Source organism: Triticum dicoccoides, chromosome 3B (assembly GCF_002162155.2).
Source record: "Triticum dicoccoides isolate Atlit2015 ecotype Zavitan chromosome 3B, WEW_v2.0, whole genome shotgun sequence".
In the NCBI taxonomy this organism is placed as follows: domain Eukaryota; kingdom Viridiplantae; phylum Streptophyta; class Magnoliopsida; order Poales; family Poaceae; genus Triticum; species Triticum dicoccoides.
Genome location: NC_041385.1, coordinates 393,057,564 through 393,077,311, shown reverse-complemented (window position 1 = coordinate 393,077,311; position 19,748 = coordinate 393,057,564).

The window sequence follows — 19,748 nt, the reverse complement described above, 5'->3', positions numbered from 1 at the left end:
ACAATCGTTCCACAAATATGCCTTGGTTCGTTGGTCCCAAATCAAATATGACATTCCCATCACCAGGAAAATATTGGTAACAAATACTAAATGCCAATGAAGGCTGCTGTTAAACTGAAGTGGACACACACATTTATCTAAAGAATTCATCGTCTATTTCAACGACACAAGGAAAAGGCAGATGCATGAAGGGACTTCATCTTTTCCATTTACTTATATCCATGCCCTCTTATAGATTGAAACACATACTAACACAGTAATTTGTTGAAGAAAGATTCTGCTCCACGAAAATATCTAGATTAGCAAGCCTGATTAGTAATCACTCCATAGATCAGTGATCGGCACAAAAAATATAACAAAGCAGATGAAGCACCTCTTCTACCTCGCCAAACGCAGCACAAGAACGCAAACTAAACTAAGATTCTATTGGAGGAACCCCACCCACCCCCTTCTCCCCCTCCCCTCCCCCTACCCATCCCCAAGGAGCACCAACCCGAGACCGCCTAGACCGCACCCTAATACAGAGGCGAGACAACAAATCAAATCATTACCATCAAAAATGAAAGGGGAGGAAACTAAACCTGAACTTGAGAAAAGGAAGGAGACATGGACGAAGCAAATCCACCCGCCAAGAAAAGCAATCTAGGAGATGGAAGGCAGCCAAACCAGCGGCGCACCCACCCGGCGGAGAAACTGCAAACCGCCACCGCCCAGTCGCACAAGGAGATGCCCGTCGCAACCCTACACGCACGCATTAAACATCAGGTTGACCCAAATCATGATGCACTCCATACAGGTGGGGGCACGACCGTAAAAACTAGCCTCGATTCACCAGGGACCTTGAAATCCTGGGAGCTTAGTAACTGTACGGATGTGTTGAAAATCTTGAAGTTGTGCTTGTTTTGCCTTCCTATGCTAGTTGATTCTTGTTCCCATAAATTGTTTGATCACAAAATCCCTATGAATAGGAAGTGGGTTAGACTTAAATGTGCTTGCCATGTGCTTCATGATGCTCTCTTTGTGTTTCAATTCTTATCTTTTATGCGAGCGTCATTGAAATCATCATGCCTAGCTAAAAGGCATTAAAGAAAATCTCTTATTGGGAGACAACCTAACACTTTTACCTACTAATTTTGTGTGTTCACATGATTAAGATACTATAGTAATCATGTTTTATTGCTTTTGATTCAATGAAGTGCCAAGTAAAGCTTTTGGGATAGTGTGGGTGATAATTGACTTGATTCTGTCCAAAAACAGAATCTTTTGCACTCAGTCCAGGAATTTTGAAAATTCATTGGAACGTGATTTTGATCTGAATTCTTCACAGGTGATAGATATACAAATTCCCTAAATTGTCCTAACTTTTCAGAATTTTTGGAGTAGCAGAAGTATGGTTTGAGTACAGATTACTATAGACTGTTCTGTTCTTGACAGATTCTGTTTTCAATGCATTGTTTGCTTGTTTTCTAGTTTCTATGGCTTATATTTCTCAGTATAAATTGTAGAAATGATATGCTACATTAGGCATTGTGTGGAAACAATTATGAATCTTGTCTTTGACAATACCAAAGTGAAATGGTTTGCTCTTTACCATACTAACCTATCTCACGAAGTTCCGTTAAGTTTTGTGTGATTGAAGTTTTCAAGTTTTGAGTGAGATATCGATATGAGGAGAACAAGGAGTGACAAGACTCTAAGCTTGGGGATGCCCAAGGCACCCCCCAAGGAAATATTCAAGGAAGATCCAAGCAACTAAGCTTGGGGATGCCCCGGAAGGCATCCCCTCTTTCGTCTCCAACATTATCGGTAACTTTACTTGAGGCTATATTTTTATTCGTCACATGATATGTGTTTTGCTTGGAGCGTCAATTTATTTTGTTCGTATTTTCTTTCTGTTATTTATAATAATTTTTTGCATCTTTATTTTCAATAAAAAGGTCAAGGATAGCCTTTACCATGCTTATTTTGCAAGTCTACATGTTGCTATCGTTGTTGCAAAAATTCCCTATAAAAGTCAGAATGTGATAAAATGTTGAAACTTTTCGCACAATAAGCTCTGACAAATTTTCTACAGTGTGGTAAATTTCATAATTTTTGGAGTTAGGGAAGTGTTGATACTCTTGCATTATTTACAGACTATACTGTTTTGGCAGATTGCTGTTATGTTTGCATTTGTTTGCATATGTTTGCTTGTTTAATGATTCTATTTGAGGATAGGAGTATTAAATATGCAGAGGCATTTAGTATGCAATGTTGAATAATAATTTAGTGATTTGCTATAGTAGAAAATGATAAGGTTTTTGCATTGGTTTATACTAACTTATCTCATGAGTTCTTGTTGAGTTTTGTGTGGATGAAGTTTTTAAGATTTAGGGAAACCGTGATATAAAAGGAATTAAGGAGACACAAAAGCTCAAGCTTGGGGATTCCCAAGGCATCCCATGATAATGTTTTAAGAAGTCTCAAGCATCTAAGCTTGGGTATGCCCCGGTAGGCATCCCACCTTTCTTCATCAACAATTATCGGTTAGTATCGGTTGAGCCTAAGTTTTTGCTTCTTCACATGAGTTGTGCTATCCTTGAAATTTTATTTTTTTGTTTTTCTTTCTGTTTTAATAAAATACTTAGATCTGAAAGTTTTAAATAAGAGAGAGTCCTCACATAGCTACTTATTTACTTAACTACTCGCTTGATCTTCACTTATATCTTTTTGGAGTAGCTTGTCATTTACTCTTGTGCTTCACTTATATCCTATGAGTAAATTGTTGAATGAATTGAATATCATGAAGTTGAAATTATATCATGCCTAGTGGTAGCTTCACATTGGGTTTAGAAAGTTAAATCTTTTGAAGATTGACAATCACAATATTGGTCATACCAGCAATTCCTGAATGATTAGTAGAAGGAAGAGAACTTTCACATGAAAATACACTATCTTGGAAATCTTTTGTGATTGTGAGCTCCCATAAAAATATTATATGCCAAAACTATTGACGTTGGACAAGGAAGACAACATAATGGTTTATGTTTGTTCATATTCACATAGAAGTTATATTGTCATAGATCCTTCAACATGTGTTGCTTGCCCCCCATCTTTGCTAGCCAAAAATTCCACACCAGGTAGAGATACTACTTGTGCATCGAGAAACCCTTAAACCCAAATCTTATTTTCAAGAGTCCACCATACCTACCTAAGGATTGAGCAAGATCCTTCAAGTAAGTTGTCATCGGTGCAATAAGGCAATAAAAATTGCTTCTAAAAGTGTTAGATCATTTAGTGTAAGAGAAAATTGAGCGTTGTACGAACTTGTGATGGCAAAGAATAAAAGCGACAGACTGCATAATAAAGGTTGCTATCATAAGGGGAAATATAACATGATGTTCCTTTGCACTAAGGGGTTGAGAATACAAACAAATATGCGCATGGCAACCTCTGCTCCCCTCTGCGAAGGGCCTATCTTTTACTTTTATGTATTTACTTTGATGCAAGAGTCAAAGTTTTTCTCTCTATTCCTTTTTATTTTTCTCCTTTGGCAAGCATCATGTGGTGAGGAAAGATCTGGGCACATATGTTCAGTTGAATACGGGTAGCATGAGTTATTATTGTTGACATCACCCTTGAGGTGAATTCGTTGGGAGGCAAAACTATGAGCCCCAATCTTTCTATGTGTCCGATTGAAACGTTTTGCTCATGTGTATGCGGTGAGTGTTAGCAATCATAGAAGACTATATGATGATTGAGTATGTGGTGCTCTTACTTAGACTCTGTTGAATAAGTTGAATTATAATTGCTTGGTGACTGAGAACACAGGTTGTTGAGTTTCAAGAGAATTCATTGCTTGAACCTTAACATGTGAATTGGTTGCTACTCTGTCATGATGAGTTTTTATGAGAAAGATTTGCGGTTATGATGCTAGGAAAAGTGATCGAAATTGTCATTGATCAAACTTATGCACTTTGCTAGCATTCACACTTCATAAATTATTTCTTTTATCATTTACCTACTCGAGGACGAGTAGGAATTAAGCTTGGGGATGCTGATATGTCTCCAATGTATCTATAATTTATGAAGTATTCATGTTGTTTTATTATTGTTCTTGGATGTTTTACAATCAGTTATAGCAACTTTATATCATTTTTTGGGGACTAACCTATTGACCCAGTGCCCAGTGCCAGTTGTTGTTTTTTGCTTGTTTTTTTACATCGCAGGAAATCAATATCAAACGGAGTCCAAACACCGCGAAACTTTATGTGGATTTTTTATGGACCAGAAGACTCCCGATGGACCAGAGCAGCACCTTGGGGGGTGCCCCGAGGGGGACACAACCCACCAGGGTGCCTGGGGGCTTAGGCGCGCCCAGGTGGGTTGTGCCCACCTCGGTGGCCTCCCGCTCCCCCTCTTTGCCCTATAAAATCCCAAATATTCCAAAAACCCTCGGGGTTAACCTAGATCGGAGGTTCCACCGCTGCAAGGCTCTGTAGCCACCAAAAACCAATCTAGACCCCGTTCTGGCACCCTACCGGAGGGGGGGGGGGAATCTTCTCCGGTGGCCATCTTCATCATCCCGGCGGCCACCACGATGAGGAGGGAGTAGTCCACCCTCGGGGCTGAGGGTTTGTACCAGTAGCTATGTGTTTAATCTCTCTCTCATGATCTTGAGATGTCACGATCTTGCTGTATCGCAGGCTTTGTTAATATAGTCAGGTCATATGGTGTTTTCCCCTCTCTATCTTGTTGTGATGAATTGAGTTTTTCCCTTTGAGAGTTCGTTGTTATCGGATTGAATACTTTTACGGATTTGAGAGAACTTGATATATGTCTTGCGAATGAATACTTGTGGTGACAATGGGGTATCATATTCATTCACTTGATATATGTTTTGGCACTCAACTCGCGGATTCCCGAGGTGACATTGGGGTAATCTATGCATAGGGGTTGATGCACGTTCTCGTCTTTTATTTCTCCGGTAGAAATCTTGGGGCACTCTTTGAGGTTCTTTGTGTTGGAATGAATATTATAAATCTGAATTTGCTTCGGTGTTATTTTAGTATGAACTCTAGGATAGATCAAACGGAAAGAATAGCTTTGTGTTATTTTAGTACGAACTCTTGAATAGATCGAACAGAAAGAATAGCTTTGAGTTGGTTTCGTACCCTACAAACAATTCTGTCTTATGTTCTCCGCTAGATAGGAACTTTGGAGTGATTCTTCATTGCACTTTGAGGGATGGTTATATGATCCAATTATATTAGCATTGTTGAGAGATTGCACTAGCAAAAGTACGGACCCTAGGCCTCATTTTCAAGCATTGCAATACCGTTTTTGTGCCCGCTTACTATTTGCTACCTTGTTGTTTTTCTTTATTCATAATATAAAAATATATTTCTACCATTCATATTACACTTTATCACCTTCTATTCGCCGAACTAGTGCACCTATACAATTTTCCATTATATTGGGTGTGTTGGGGACGCAAGAGATTTCTTGTATTTGGTTGCGGGGTTATTTGAGGGAGACCATCTTCATCCTATGCCTCCCACGGATTGATAAACCTTAGGTCATCCACTTGAGGGAAAATTGCTACTGTCCAACAAAACTCTGCGCTTGGAGGACCAACACGAGTTTACAAGAATAAAGTTGCATAGTAGACATCAGACATCTTTTGTCCTACCCTCCCGTGGCAGCGGGGTCCCATTAGAAACTAAGGGATATTAAGGTCTCCTTTTAAGAGAGAAGCAGAACAAAGAATTAACACATGGTGAATACATGAACTCCTCAAACTACAGTCATCACTGGGAGTGGTCCCAACTATTGTCACTCCGGGGTTGCCGGATCATAACACGTAGTAGGTGACTATAACTTGCAAGATCGGATCTAGAACATAGATATAATGGTGATAACATAAACGGTTCAGATCTGAAATCATGGCATCCGGGCCCAAAGTAACAAGCATCAAGCATGGCAAAGTCATAGCAACATCAATTTCAAAACATAGTGGATACTAGGGATCATGCCCTAACAAAACTAACTAGATTACATGATGAATCTCATCCAACTCCTCACCGACCAGCAAGCCTACGAAGGAATTACTCACTTCCGGTGGGGAGCATCATGGAATTGGTAATGGTGAAGGGTTGGTGATGACGAAGATCGAAGATCTCCCTCTCCGGAGCCCCAAACAGACGCCAGATCTGGCCTCCCGATGAAGAATAGGAGGTGGTGGTGGCTCTGTCTCGTGGAACGCGATAATTCTTTCTCCCTGATTTTTTCTGGAAAAATAGGATTTCATAGCGTCGGTTTCAGGTTTGGCGGGGCCACCAGGTGGGGACAACCCACCTGGGCTCGCCTGGAGGGGGGCGCGCCCTGGTGGGTTGTGCCCACCCAGGTGCCCCCCCTCTGGTGGTTCTTGGCTCCAGAAATTCTCATTTATTGTATAAAAAATCCTCGCAAAGTTTCATTCCATTTCGAGAACTTTTATTTCTGCACAAAAACAACACCATGGTAGTTCTACTAAAAACAACGTCAGTCTGGGGTTAGTTTCATTCAAATCATGCAAATTAGGGTCCAAAACAAGAGGAAAAGCATTAGAAAAGTACATACGTTGGAGAAGTATCAATGAGGATGCCGCTGAAGCGCCCCATCGGAAGGAGTGGCGATGTCGGGGCTGCTGAAGTACCGGAGCACAGCATGGAAATGGAGACAGAGGTTGCCGTCACCGCAGGTGAGGTATCGCTGCACCCTAATGTCGTCGACAGCGTCGTGCTTCCACAACCGGAGCCGGAGGTCCACACCGACTCCGATGACGACTCCGGCGATGACTCTGATGATGACGGATAACCGGTTAGTCATCTATACCCATTTATGTGTCAAATACATCATAGGGTTTCTCTGCTTACTCCTGCCTCCCCCTTTCTGGAATAGAAATCCTATGGTTATGTTCTCTCAATCCATGAAATCGGAGAACGTTAGATCCGTGTAGTGTATTGATTGTTTGAACAGTGCAAGTGATAAGTGATTAGTTGTTTCATCTGTGCAAATGATTTATGCTAATAATCTGACTAGGGTTAGTGTTCGTGCTAATAATTCCTAGCCAGGTCTTGACAATTGATTTTTAATGACCTTACATATATGTTTGTGCCATTATTTTCTTCAAGATTGGTTTGTACATAGAAGATTGTGCTTAAAAATCAAACCATAATCTCTGGTATGTCTAAAAAATAGCCACAAATTCTAATCCTACTTTACAGCATGTAAACATTGATTTGATGCCAAATTTTGGCAACTGCCAAATGTTCGCTAGAGATTAGTTTGTATTCCAAATTTGACGCCACATTTTTTTACTATATGTACAGGTGTTATCCGGCGATGTCGACAGCAAGGATGAAGATGGCCAGAGGAGGTAAAATAGGCAAATCCTCAGGGAGCTTTATGCGAGAATGCATAACAGGTGTATTAGGACCTAGGACGGCGGCTATCGATGCCCATTTTGCAACTAAAAGGTTCATGACGCGTATCAAAGTGTTCTGGTGCATGCAAGAGGACGAGCCGTTGGCTCCTTCAAGCAGAAGTATTCTTGCAGGGTGGCGCATGCCGCGTACGCTGTGTACCTGGAGAAGCTTCAGGATCATGCCGGCAGATGAGATGAGATGTGGGATCGAACTATGTATGGCTATGTAGTGTCTTAATGACGGTTGAACTATGTACTTATGGTTGAACTATGCTTGTGTACACTTATTATATATGTCTGAGTATGATCAATCTATATTTACTTATGTCTAAATGTGGGATATGGATGCAATCAGTTCGGTTGATGGAATCTACCTTCGTCCTTGTTTATTCGTCCTCTTTGTAATTTGTGTTAAATTTTGACCAAAGATTTAAGTGAAAAAATGTTAGTGCAGGTCAGCAAAAATTATGTCGCTGGATGCATATTTGAACATAGTGTTCAATGATATATTTTTTGGTGACATGCATAAACATTTGTTAGTTAAATATTTGGTCAAAATTTGGCACAAGTTACAAAGGGACCAATAAACCAGCATGGATGTAGTATGTCAATCACACACGGTTCCTAAAATTGGAACCGTGTGCAATGACTTTCATTTTCCCTGTTACATCCATCACACACGGTTGGCTCTAGCAAACCGTCGCCTCCGAAACTCTTTGTGGGACAGAAAAACTTCACCACCCAATTCAAAAAAGAAAAAAGAAAACCTCACCATCCCCACGTCACAAAAACCTCACCCCGCCCGCCACCCCCTCCGGTCCCCATTCACACCTGCACAAGCTCCTCCGCGTCTATGCATGGCACCGCCTATCGCCGCGGCAACCACTTAGCTCGATGCATGTCGCGGCCGCCAGGCTGCCGGCAAACCCCACCACATTTCGCCACTTTCGCTTGCTGTCACCTATCGCCATTGACTTTCTGGATGCTGCTCGCGGTCGACCCAGCTCCACCCGGTTGGGGAATCCGCCGTATTGAGTGTTTTTTCTCATAGACAACAAGGTAACTAATTTAATGAGATATTATCTCATCTCTTATCCCAGTTCATCTGCCTCCTTTAATCACCCGACCGAAATCACCATGAATTCATTTTTATGCGAGCCGATTTGAGGATTTTCTTTCATTCATAGAGTGTACAGTGCACGGACACATCACGGAGCTCTCGGTGGTGTACACAAACAACCCGGTCTGGGTGGAGCACTCCATCCACATCATGGAGTTGTTGCTTGCTGAGGAGAAGTACAAGGTGGTAGGGTTCGACCTCGAGTACACCCGCGCTCATGCCGGGTCTTGTCCAAAGGTCGTCGTCGCCCAGATGTACATGCACAATCACGTCCTTGTCTACCACTACTGCCAAGGCCTTGTGAGCGTTTCGCCAGGTTTTTCAACAACCCCCACTACATGTTCCCTATGGTGGACATCACCAACGATGTAAAGGGGCTCAAGAATTTGGGCATCGCCTGCCAGAATCTTGTCAACATCCAGGGCCAATACAAGATCTGGGGCAACAACGAGCATGAGAAGGACTCGCTGGTTCACTTTGCTAAGGCCATCATCGATCCCTATTACAGAGACATGAAGTATTCGTGCAACAAGGACAACATGCCTGGCACTCGGCCTGGATGGAGAAACTCGACAAAGCTCACATCGTGTACGCGGCAAGGAGGCGTACATGAGCTACGAGATGTATAGGCGGATTGTTGACATGAGGAAGTGACTCCTTCCCCAAAACAACCATGGATCCAGCTAGAAGCAGAGCAATGGCAAGCGTCGTCGCAACAAGTAGATGATTAGATCCTCGTTTCTCCTAGTTTAGTATGCATGTAATTTCTTACTTTGGTGTGTGGAAATGTTTTGTGTGTAGTCACTTGTATAATGTATGCTTAATTTGGTATGCAATGTTGTCTTTTTAAGTATATGTTGATGTTGTGTGGACAGAGCAAATCACATCGCTCACGGACTAAACAATGGAACCCGTCGGTGATAATTTCATCAATCACTCACAATTGTATACCAGCAATCGTTTGCTCACAACACACACGGCTTGTTAACAGGAATCGTCTATGTTGTTATCAATCTTCCCACACATTTTCGATTACAGACATTTCTGCCACGTATCACACATATCTTGTTAAGTTGAACTATTTCTGTACTCCTGTATCAACGCAAACAGTTCACCCGAGTGAACTCTATGCCGTATATTGCACAAACCGTCATCTGGCTGCCCATTTCTGTTGTTCCACATCATGACAAATAGTTTATCCGAGTGAACTGTATGCCGTATATCGTACATGCCTTCATCTGGCTGCCCGTTTCTTTTGTTCTACCTCATCGCAAGCAGTTCATTGAACTAAACCGTATGCCCCGCATCGCACACGCAACTAAAATCTGAACCGTCTTTGATGTATCCTTCATCGCAAACATTTTACATCTTTTTTGACGGGTTTTTTACATCACCGTTTCGTCAAACATTTCACAAACATTTTGCATCGCACACAGCTTCGTCGAAGGGTCTCCGATCATAGTGTCGCGTTAGCAGCATCCCGCACTAGTGATGCTATGTCGGTGTACTAGAGTAGGGGTACCCTATTACCCCGAACTCGTGCACAGGCAGTTGCAGCACCCCGCGGCAAGGCTTGCCGGGTGACCGCCAAGACCCTCCGTGGTTCCCTTGAAGACCATACAAGAACAAAGTACTCAAACCAAGGCCCCGGCAAGAGGAGCTTGCCGGGAAGGCCAACCAAGGCCCCGACAAGAGGAGCTTGCCGGGAAGAGACAAGACCCCGGCAAGAGGAGCTTGCCGGGAGGGCCACTCAAGGCGTACCAAGAAAGCTTGCCGCGACGCGCCCTGCGTCCCGGCAAGAACCGGCGAGCGACAAGCTTCCGGACGCGACAAGACGACAGCCGCAGCAAGGAGCTTGCCGCAGGAAACCCCCACTTTGTGCCCGCGCTCCAGCTTACCTGCTAACGTGTCGCTCTGGGACTCTCCCAAGCACACGTGGCGGGAGGCCGTGCAGCTAGGGGTACATGGTGGCAAGCGGAGATGAAGAGAAGCCCATCGTGGCAAGCGGTGGCACTCCTAACGGTCACCTTTTGCACTGTTTAGGAGACTCAGACAGGCATTCAATGCCTTTGTCCCCTGCCGTCAGAGTTAGGTAGGGCGCACTGTATCCACAGTAGCGGTAGCTGCACCTACCGCATCCTTTTCCATTTTTACCCTTCTTGTCTACGTTGCCCCCTGTCGGTGACCCCTTGAGAGTATAAAAGGAGGCCCAAGCGCAACGTAGAAGGGGTTCGGAAAGTTCAGAGGCTCGGCCAGTTCGGCTCGTTCAACACCAGGAACACTCTCAAGCTCAGTCTGGCAGCGTCCATCGCTCCTGAGCAAGAATCCAATATACACAAACAAGCAGCAGTAGGGTTTTACACATCCGTGCGGCCCGAAGCTGGGTAATACCGCCCCTCGTGCACTGCCTCGATCCGCTCTTTGTGCGCTCTCCGCCCCCCACCGAACCGAAAGGGGCCCTGTCCTCATAGGTGTTGGCGGGAATCAGCATCGCCCCCGACATCTCTGGCGCGCCAGGTAGGGGGCGTCGAGATCGTGCGAACCCGATCCGGCGTGTACGCAAGCTAAATCCTCATCGTCATGGCTCCCGAGGAGCGGGCTAGCAAAACAACGACGCTAGTGCGGCAACAGAAAAAGCTAAGTCATGCAAAACTTTAGATATTTCCTTACTTTATAAGGTTATCCGCCTCGGAGATCTTGTTCTTTGTACGGAAAACCTGTGCGCGGAGGAATCAACTCGTAGCTAGTCGCGCCCTTATTTTGTTTCGAGTCCGCTCAACAACTTAAGCGAGCTGCTAGCGCCCTTACTTTGCTTCGAGTCCGCTCAGCAACTTAAGTGAGCCGCTAGCGCCCTTACTTTGTTTCGAGTCCGCTCAACAACTTAAGCGAGCTGCAACTAGTTGCGACAAGATTGCTTGTCGGTAGCGACCCCGCCAGCAGGCTGCTGAAGTTCCGCACTCGGCGCTCGCGGCAAGGGTGCCTGCACCGGCAAGTTTCCCTAGAAAGCGTAGGGTGGACGTACAAAGAGAGGTTGAACAGGAAGATAGCATGCGCTATTTATTTGAGATTTCTGCATAGACCTGTATGCCGAGGAGCCTTCTCGGGGCTAGTTGCGCTCCATGTTGCCTCGAGTCCGCTCGGCAACTTGTGCGGTTGCGCTAAAACCAAGAAGGTAAACCTTTCTGGGAGGCGTTGTTCCCGAATAGCCGCTAAGGGCCCGTTCCCTCAAGCGCTACTGGCTGGATCGTACGCACCGGAAAGCATTCCAGCAGGCATAGGGAATATGCAGCAAAAGTCGAAATTCGCAAGCAAGTGGAGTGCACTTCGGATGCTAATCACTTGCTATGTTTGAATGCAGTTATGGCCCGGGGGCTGGCAACGCCCTTAGGGCCAATCTCTTCGGCGTCAAGAACGACGAAGTTCTTCGCCATAAGCCTTTCCAGCAACGATCTTGCCGGAAGCCGGCGTCAAGAACGACGAAGTTCTTCGCCATAAGCCTTTCCGGCAACGAGCTTGCCGGAAGCCGGCGTCAAGAACGACGAAGTTCTTCGCCATAAGCCTTTCCGGCAACGAGCTTGCCGGAAGCCCGCGTCAAGAACGACGAAGTTCTTCGCCATAAGCCTTCCCGGCAACGACCTTGCCGGGAGCCGGCGTCAAGAACAACGAAGTTCTTCGCCATAAGCCTTTCCGGCAACGATCTTGCCGGGAGCCGGTGTCAAGAACAACGAAGTTCTTCGCCAAAAGCCTTCCTAGCAACCAGCTTGCCGGAAGCCGACATCGAGAACGTCAAAGTTCTCTGCTGAAGATAAAAGCCTTCCTGGCAACCAGCTTGCCGGAAGCCGGCATCGAGAACATCAAAGTTCTCTGCTGAAGATAAAAGCCTTCCTGGCAACCAGCTTGCCGGAAGCCGGCATCGAGAACGTCAAAGTTCTCTGCTGAAGATAAAAGCCTTCCTGGCAACCAGCTTGCCGGAAGCTGGCATCGAGAACGTCAAAGTTCTCTGCTGAAGATAAAAGCCTTCCTGGCAACCAGCTTGCCGGAAGCCGGCATCGAGAACGTCAAAGTTCTCTGCTGAAGATAAAAGCCTTCCTGGCAACCAGCTTGCCGGAAGCCGGCATCGAGAACGTCAAAGTTTCTCTGCTGAAGATAAAAGCCTTCCTGGCAACGAGCTTGCCGGAAGCCGGCATCGAGAACGTCAAAGTTCTCTGCTGAGGATAAAAGCCTTCCTGGCAACGACCTTGCCGGAAGCCGGCATCGAGAACGTCAAAGTTCTCTGCTGAAGATAAAAGCCTTCCCGGCAAGCCAGTATCGCTGGGGGCTGTGAGTGCCAAGAATCGTCCACGGCAAACCAGAGTTGCCGAGGGCTGCACTATTAGATAAGTCTTTCATCCCTCATCATGCATCCTCTTATGGACTAGGGAAAGCGAAACCACGTTTCTCCCCGGAAACTGCCGTGCTCCCTCGACTCTAGGCCCTGGGGCTCGTTCTCGGGGCCAAGTTTGGTCGTAGTCGCGGCAACAAAGGGATGAAACGAGGAGACCGCACCCACCTCGTTCTTGCCTCCGTTAAAAGCGTGAGAAAGGTTGAGCGACGTGGGAAGGCGGCAGCCTATTGCCGGGAGATGAAATGTCTGTCCGAGGGATACCAAGGATTTGCTCCTTGGCGTGGGTTTAACTCGCGAGACAAATAACCCGGCAAGCATCCCCTTTTTTATTAAAAAACATCCCACTCAGGTACAGTCCATAGAGGATGAAAAACATGAAAGAGAGGATTACATGTTCTAGATACAGCTAAGGCCCGAAGGCTTACAAACTAAAAAGATAAGATGCCCGTAATCCCTTTCCTGTCCCCCTTTTCAGGAGGCAGGTCAAGGAGGCGAAAAGGGCAAAAGGAGTGCCTAGGCGAGCTACGGGTGCCAGAAGACACGAAGGGAACATCCCGGAGGCCGTCCGAAGGCTGGACGGCGACGGCGGCGCTGGAAGCAGGGCTCAAAGACGGGGCGACAGGACGTCAGCATGCTGTCGAGGGCACCACGCCCTCATACTCCGGCTTGACGGCCTTGTCGCCTGCCCTCTTCCCCTTCCGCAGCCTCCCTACGCCAGCCGCCCAAGGAGACGACCCCGGGGAGTTCAAGAAGCCGGCGACGTGGATGATGGGGTCGCGGGTGCCGCGCAAGGCGACGCCCGACGCCTAGTCGGACCCACTACCCCGCCGCCCGCTACCCTCGTCGTCGCTGTCGCTCCCCTCCTCGTCGCTCTCGCTCGAGGAGGAGCCTTCGCTGTCGGAGGAGCTGTCCATGCAGCACTTCGCCCGAGTGCCGAAGCACCCGAAGGCCTTGACGAAGAGGAGATCGCCCTCCATCAACTTAAAATGGAGGGTAAACCCCTCCGTCAAGCTATGGATGCGGGCGAACGTCTTCCACCCTCGATCAAGATACATCACATTAGGGGCTGGGAATGCAACGCGGACTCGCGTGCCGCTGATCCCACAGCCCCTCATGTGCAGTCTCAGCGTCTCGGGCGGCTCCACTTCCATCGCGCGCGCAAACGAAGCTGGAAGCCGGAGGCGACGACGAGGCGCCCGGCGCAGCCTGACGAAGAACTCGCAAGGGTCGTCCCCTATATGGACCGCCGTGGGGGGAGAAGCCGCCGGCGGAGGTGAAGCTGACGCGCCGCCCCGTCCGCCTCTTCCCCGAGCGCCTCGACCTCGTCCTCGACCTCGTCCGCGACCTCGCCCCCTCCCTCTTCCCCTTATGGCTGGCTCTGCCACCACGGGTGCGGAAGAGGGAGAGATGCGCTGTCTGACGGCGACCCTCGCCGCCACCGATGAAGGGCCTGGGTTCCCCTTTTCCATGGCAGATGAGAGAAAGGGGAGCAGAAGCTGAAGAAAGGAAAAGATGAGAGAGTGCGGGTTTCTGTGCTCCCATCCCGCTCTTTATAAAGGAGCGAGGTGGGGGCTCGGCCGCCCCGCTTAGCGAATCAAGACCCGGGAAGGGCAAGGAGTCGGGGCCAACCCGCTCGCGACGGCCCAGTTTCCCACTCCACCGTCCGTGACCCCAAGCGTATGGGAGCCACGTGGCGGGGATGCAGAACTAAGGCGACAGATGAGGCGGCCTCGCTCCGCCCCGTGAACGCAGGGAGTGGACGTCCCGAAAACCGTGCACCGGCCCCGTCCAGTAAATGCACCACGCCCTCACACCTACCTCCGTTTAAGGAGGAGGGCGTGAATCGTCCCCATCATCGTGGCCTGACGCATGCTCGGGGGGCTTAGCCCCACGCACGCCACCCACGATCTCACCCACGACGCCGTGTTTGACGCGTGCCGTTCTGGGCGTGCGCGGTGGGAGCGGAGTTAGATTCGGCGTGACCTAGGCCGCGCGTGCCCGTGCACTGTTTTTGGGCCTGGCCCAACAGCGCTCGGCACCATGTATGGCCCAGGCCCGGGGGCTCCTGTCGGTGTACTAGAGTAGGGGTACCCTATTACCCCGAACTCGTGCACGGGCAGTTGCAGCACCCCGCGGCAAGGCTTGCCGGGTGACCGCCAGGACCCTCCGTGGTTCCCTTGAAGACCATTCAAGAACAAAGTACTCAAACCAAGGCCCCGGCAAGAGGAGCTTGCCGGGAAGGCCAACCAAGGCCCCGGCAAGAGGAGCTTGCCGGGAAGAGACAAGACCCCGGCAAGAGGAGCTTGCCGGGAGGGCCACTCAAGGCGTACCAAGAAAGCTTGCCGCGACGCGCCCTGCATCCCGGCAAGAACCGGCGAGCGACAAGCTTCCGGACGCGACAAGACGACAGCCGCGGCAAGGAGCTTGCCCCGGGAAACCCCCACTTCGTGACCGCGCTCCAGCTTACCTGCTAACGTGTCGCTCTGGGACTCTCCCAAGCACACGTGGCGGGAGGCCGTGCAGCTAGGGGTACGTGGTGGCAAGCGGAGATGAAGAGAAGCCCATCGTGGCAAGCGGTGGCACTCCTAACGGTCACCTTTTGCACTGTTTAGGAGACTCAGACAGGCATTCAATGCCTTTGTCCCCTGCCGTCAGAGTTAGGTAGGGCGCACTGTATCCACAGTAGTGGTAGCTGCACCTACCGCATCCTTTTCCATTTTTACCCTTCTTGTCTACGTTGCCCCCTGTCGGTGACCCCTTGAGAGTATAAAAGGAGGCCCAAGCGCAACGTAGAAGGGGTTCGGAAAGTTCAGAGGCTCGGCCAGTTCGGCTCGTTCAACACCAGGAACACTCTCAAGCTCAGTCTGGCAGCGTCCATCGCTCCTGAGCAAGAATCCAATATACACAAACAAGCAGCAGTAGGGTTTTACGCATCCGTGCGGCCCGAAGCTGGGTAATACCGCCCCGCGTGCACTGCCTCGATCCGCTCTTTGTGCGCTCTCCGCCCCCCACCGAACCGAAAGGGGCCCTGTCCCCATAGGTGTTGGCGGGAATCAGCATCGCCCCCGACATGCTAACCCTGTTTTACTTAACATGTCGTTCGATGTACTTATGCACCCTGTTCAAGAATTCATCCGATTAACCAGTTAACTTACCGATTAATCCCTACTCATAGGTTCACCGAGTAGCCTATAAACCGATAAATCGTCTGATTAATTGATTAAATGTCCGATTAACTTGCCGATTAGCCGATTAATCCCCTACTCACCAGCCAACCGAGCAGCTACCAGTTAACGATTTCCTCAACAATGCTTACGCAGGGCCAGAACGGGCGATGATGTTTTTTGCCGTCGAGGTTAGCTGCATCCCATGTCTTACAGTATTTTACATCATTTGTGCAACTGCAGTTTGGCTTCTAATATTTACTTGCTTCTTGTAGGTACACATGTCAGCGTCACTGATCCACTCTTCGAACCAGAGGAACACCTCACCTCCGATGAGGCGGACTTGGGGCGGGCTCTTGTCCATATGAAGTGCCCGAGCAACTACCCCTCAGGACTTACCAAGTATGAACTGACAAGTTGAATCTTACCAATACCAGATGCAATGGCCATGTTTTGTATGGTTCATGTATTAAGCATGTTGTACTAAACACGCCTAGCCCGTCTTATCTATTTTCCCTACCTTTTTATAGACAACAGGGCCATTCTCTGCTCTAGCAGCACCTGCCTTGCGATGTTTAACTCTGTCAATTTCATTTCTATCAGTACCAATTTCAATGGCTATACTAGGTTGTCTGTTGTAGTAAACAATTCTATCCATTTTTTAATCCGTCCCTTTTCTACTGCGCTACTCTTTCGTAATGAAGATATCAGTACAGATGCTGTCGTTTTATTACCATTTGCTATTTTTGGTGGATGTTAACCCTGTTGTAGTTAACATTGCCTTTTCATGTACTTACACAGGGCTACAATGGGCGATGTTGTTGTTTGCCGTTGAGGTTAGCTGCATCCCATGTCTTATACACCATCTGTTCCTAAATATAAGTATTTTTAGAGATTCCAATATAGACTACATATGAAGCAAAATGGGTGAATCTAGATTCTAATCTAAACTATGTCAATAATTCGGTATACATTTGTATGTAGTTCATATTGAAATCTCTAAAAATACTTGTACTTAGGTACGTAGGTAGTTGTATTTTACATCATTTGTGCAATCTCAGTTTAGCTTCTAACATTTACCGGTTGCTTGTAGTCACATATATGAGCGATACTGATCCATGCTTCGATCCCTTTTGCGTATGGGGAAATGAGATATTCATGAACAAGCGTCAATTGAGAAAACTAAGAAAGATTGTTAGAGCATCTCCAATAGACGGTCCATATGTAAAAATAACCAACTTCTGGAGCTTCGAGAGACAAAAACGTTGCTCCGACAGATGGTCCATATGTAAAAAAATAAATACATCACCGCCTCCCGGAGATGTAAAATTGAAAACTTCGTGATGCAAATTTACATTAAGCGATACATCCGATGTAAAACCGTGGTCGCCCGCGAAATGACCAACCGCCAGTTCATTTGCCTTCTCGCTCACGACCGCCCGCCCATGACCCGCCCGTCCCTGCCTTCCGCCGATGACCCCTCCACCTTCTCTGCCGCGCGGTGGGCTAACCCACGTCGTCGCCTCCGCTGCCGTCGCATCCATGCCGTCGCCCCCTGCCCGCCGCCTCGGTCGGTCGCCACCGCACCGGTGGTTACTACGAAGGCGACAAAGGCACGAGGCGGAGGCAAACGGCCGGCGAATCGTGGCCGGGACCAGGCCGAAAGTGCGGCTCCACCGGCCAAAATCTCGAAGGCAACCGCGGCGGCTCGGGCCAGCAGCGTTCTCCAGCAGCCAAGGAGCCGTTCCTCCACCTTCGCCACTGCCACCGCCGGCCATGGAGGAAGATGTGGACACGCCAACGGCCACCGCCTCCAACATGTTCGATTATATGTCGCAAAGGTAAAAAATATGTTTTGTGCTCTCGTTTGTTGTTTCAAATTGAATGTGATGTTGAATGTTTGTACATTCAACTGTAGTCTTGATTATGAAGCTTTCTTGCACGCGAAAAATGTGGCAAATGATGATTATGTGTCGCACGAGTATGTGTCACAAGAATATGAAACCCAATATGGTGATGGCAATCTTGACATGGACGATGAGGGCTTTGTTGTGGAGGGAAGAAGTGGAAATTATACCAATGCGGAGGATGTGTTCATATGCACCGCATGGAAGAAAGTCTCTCAAGATGCATCCATTGGAAGTGACCAAATGGTAAACATCTATTGGCAATGCATCAAGATGAGTGCAACACAAGTGGTCACTTCCGTTCGAGCGACTCTCTTCGCCAACGTTGGTCCACCATCAACACCGAATGCCAAAAGTGGGTCAGTTGCTTGTCAAATGTTGCTCGCATGAACCCAAGTGGTTGCGGTGATTGTGACTTGGTAAATATTTCCTCTTCGTGCGTGCTTTTTCAAATATTAGATTTTTCCACATTTTGGTGATGATGTGTTGGTTGTTTTATTGTACAAAATGATTGCCCAAGAATTGTTTCGAGAGAGGAACATGAAAGGCGAGAAGAAGAAAAAGAAAGCAAAAGCTTTCACTTTTCATCATTGCTACAAAGAGCTAAAGGATGAGGAAAAGTGGAAAGCTAGAGAGACTTTTGATGCTTCGAAGAAGAAGAGTGTGGTGATTGAGGATGAAGAAGATGTCTCAAGTGAGGAGAGGAGCCCCACTCCTCACTCCGAGACAAAATCTTATAGGCCCGATGGAAACAAGAAAGTGAAGGGAACCAAGGCTGGAGATAGTGATCTCAAGGAAGGATTTGATGCCATTGTCATGGTGAGGAAAGAGTATGCCGAAGAAAGTTGAAGCTCAAGGAAATAGAGGAGAACAGTGAGGCCGAGCAGCGGAGGGCGGCGGCCGAAGAGAAGAGGGCGGTGGCCGAGGAGAGGACTATGGACCTAGAGGATAAAAAGGTCGTGGTCGAGGAGTTGAAGATGGTCAAGGAGAAGGCACTCAAGTTTATGTTCATGGACACATCTACTTTTGATCCCAAGGCAAAGGCCTATGTTGAACTTTTTCGCAATGAAATGCTCATGAAGAAGCAAATGCTCATGAGGCAAATGATGATGGGAGGAGGCATGGGAGATACCATGGGAGGAGGCATGGGAGGTACCATGGGAGGAGGCATGGGAGGTGCCATGGGTGGCTACATGAACATGATGGGAGGTGCTATGAATGGTGCATTGGACGGAAACATGGGAGGTGGCTTCGGTGGCAACATGGAAGGTGGCATGGGAGGTGGTGTTGGGGAACGTAGCATGCAATTTCAAAAATATTCCTACGCTCATGCAAGATCTATCTAGGAGATGCATACCAACGAGAGGGGGAGAGTGTGTCTATGTACCCTCGTAGACCGAAAGCGGAAGCGTTTGACAACGCAGTTGATGTAGTCGAACTTCTTCTCGTTCCGATCGATCAAGCACCGAACATACGGCACCTCCGAGTTCTGCACACATTAAGCTTGATGATGTCCCTCGAACTCTTGATCTAGCAAAGTGTCGAGGGCGATGAGTTCCGCCAGCACGACAGTGTGGTGACGGTGATGGTAAAATGATCCATGCAGGGCTTCGCCTAAGCACTACGGAGATATAATCGAGGGTGTAATCTGTGGAGGGAGGCTCCGCACACGGCTAACAGATGTTGTTGTTTTTTCTAGCGGTCTCCCCCCCCACAGATATATATA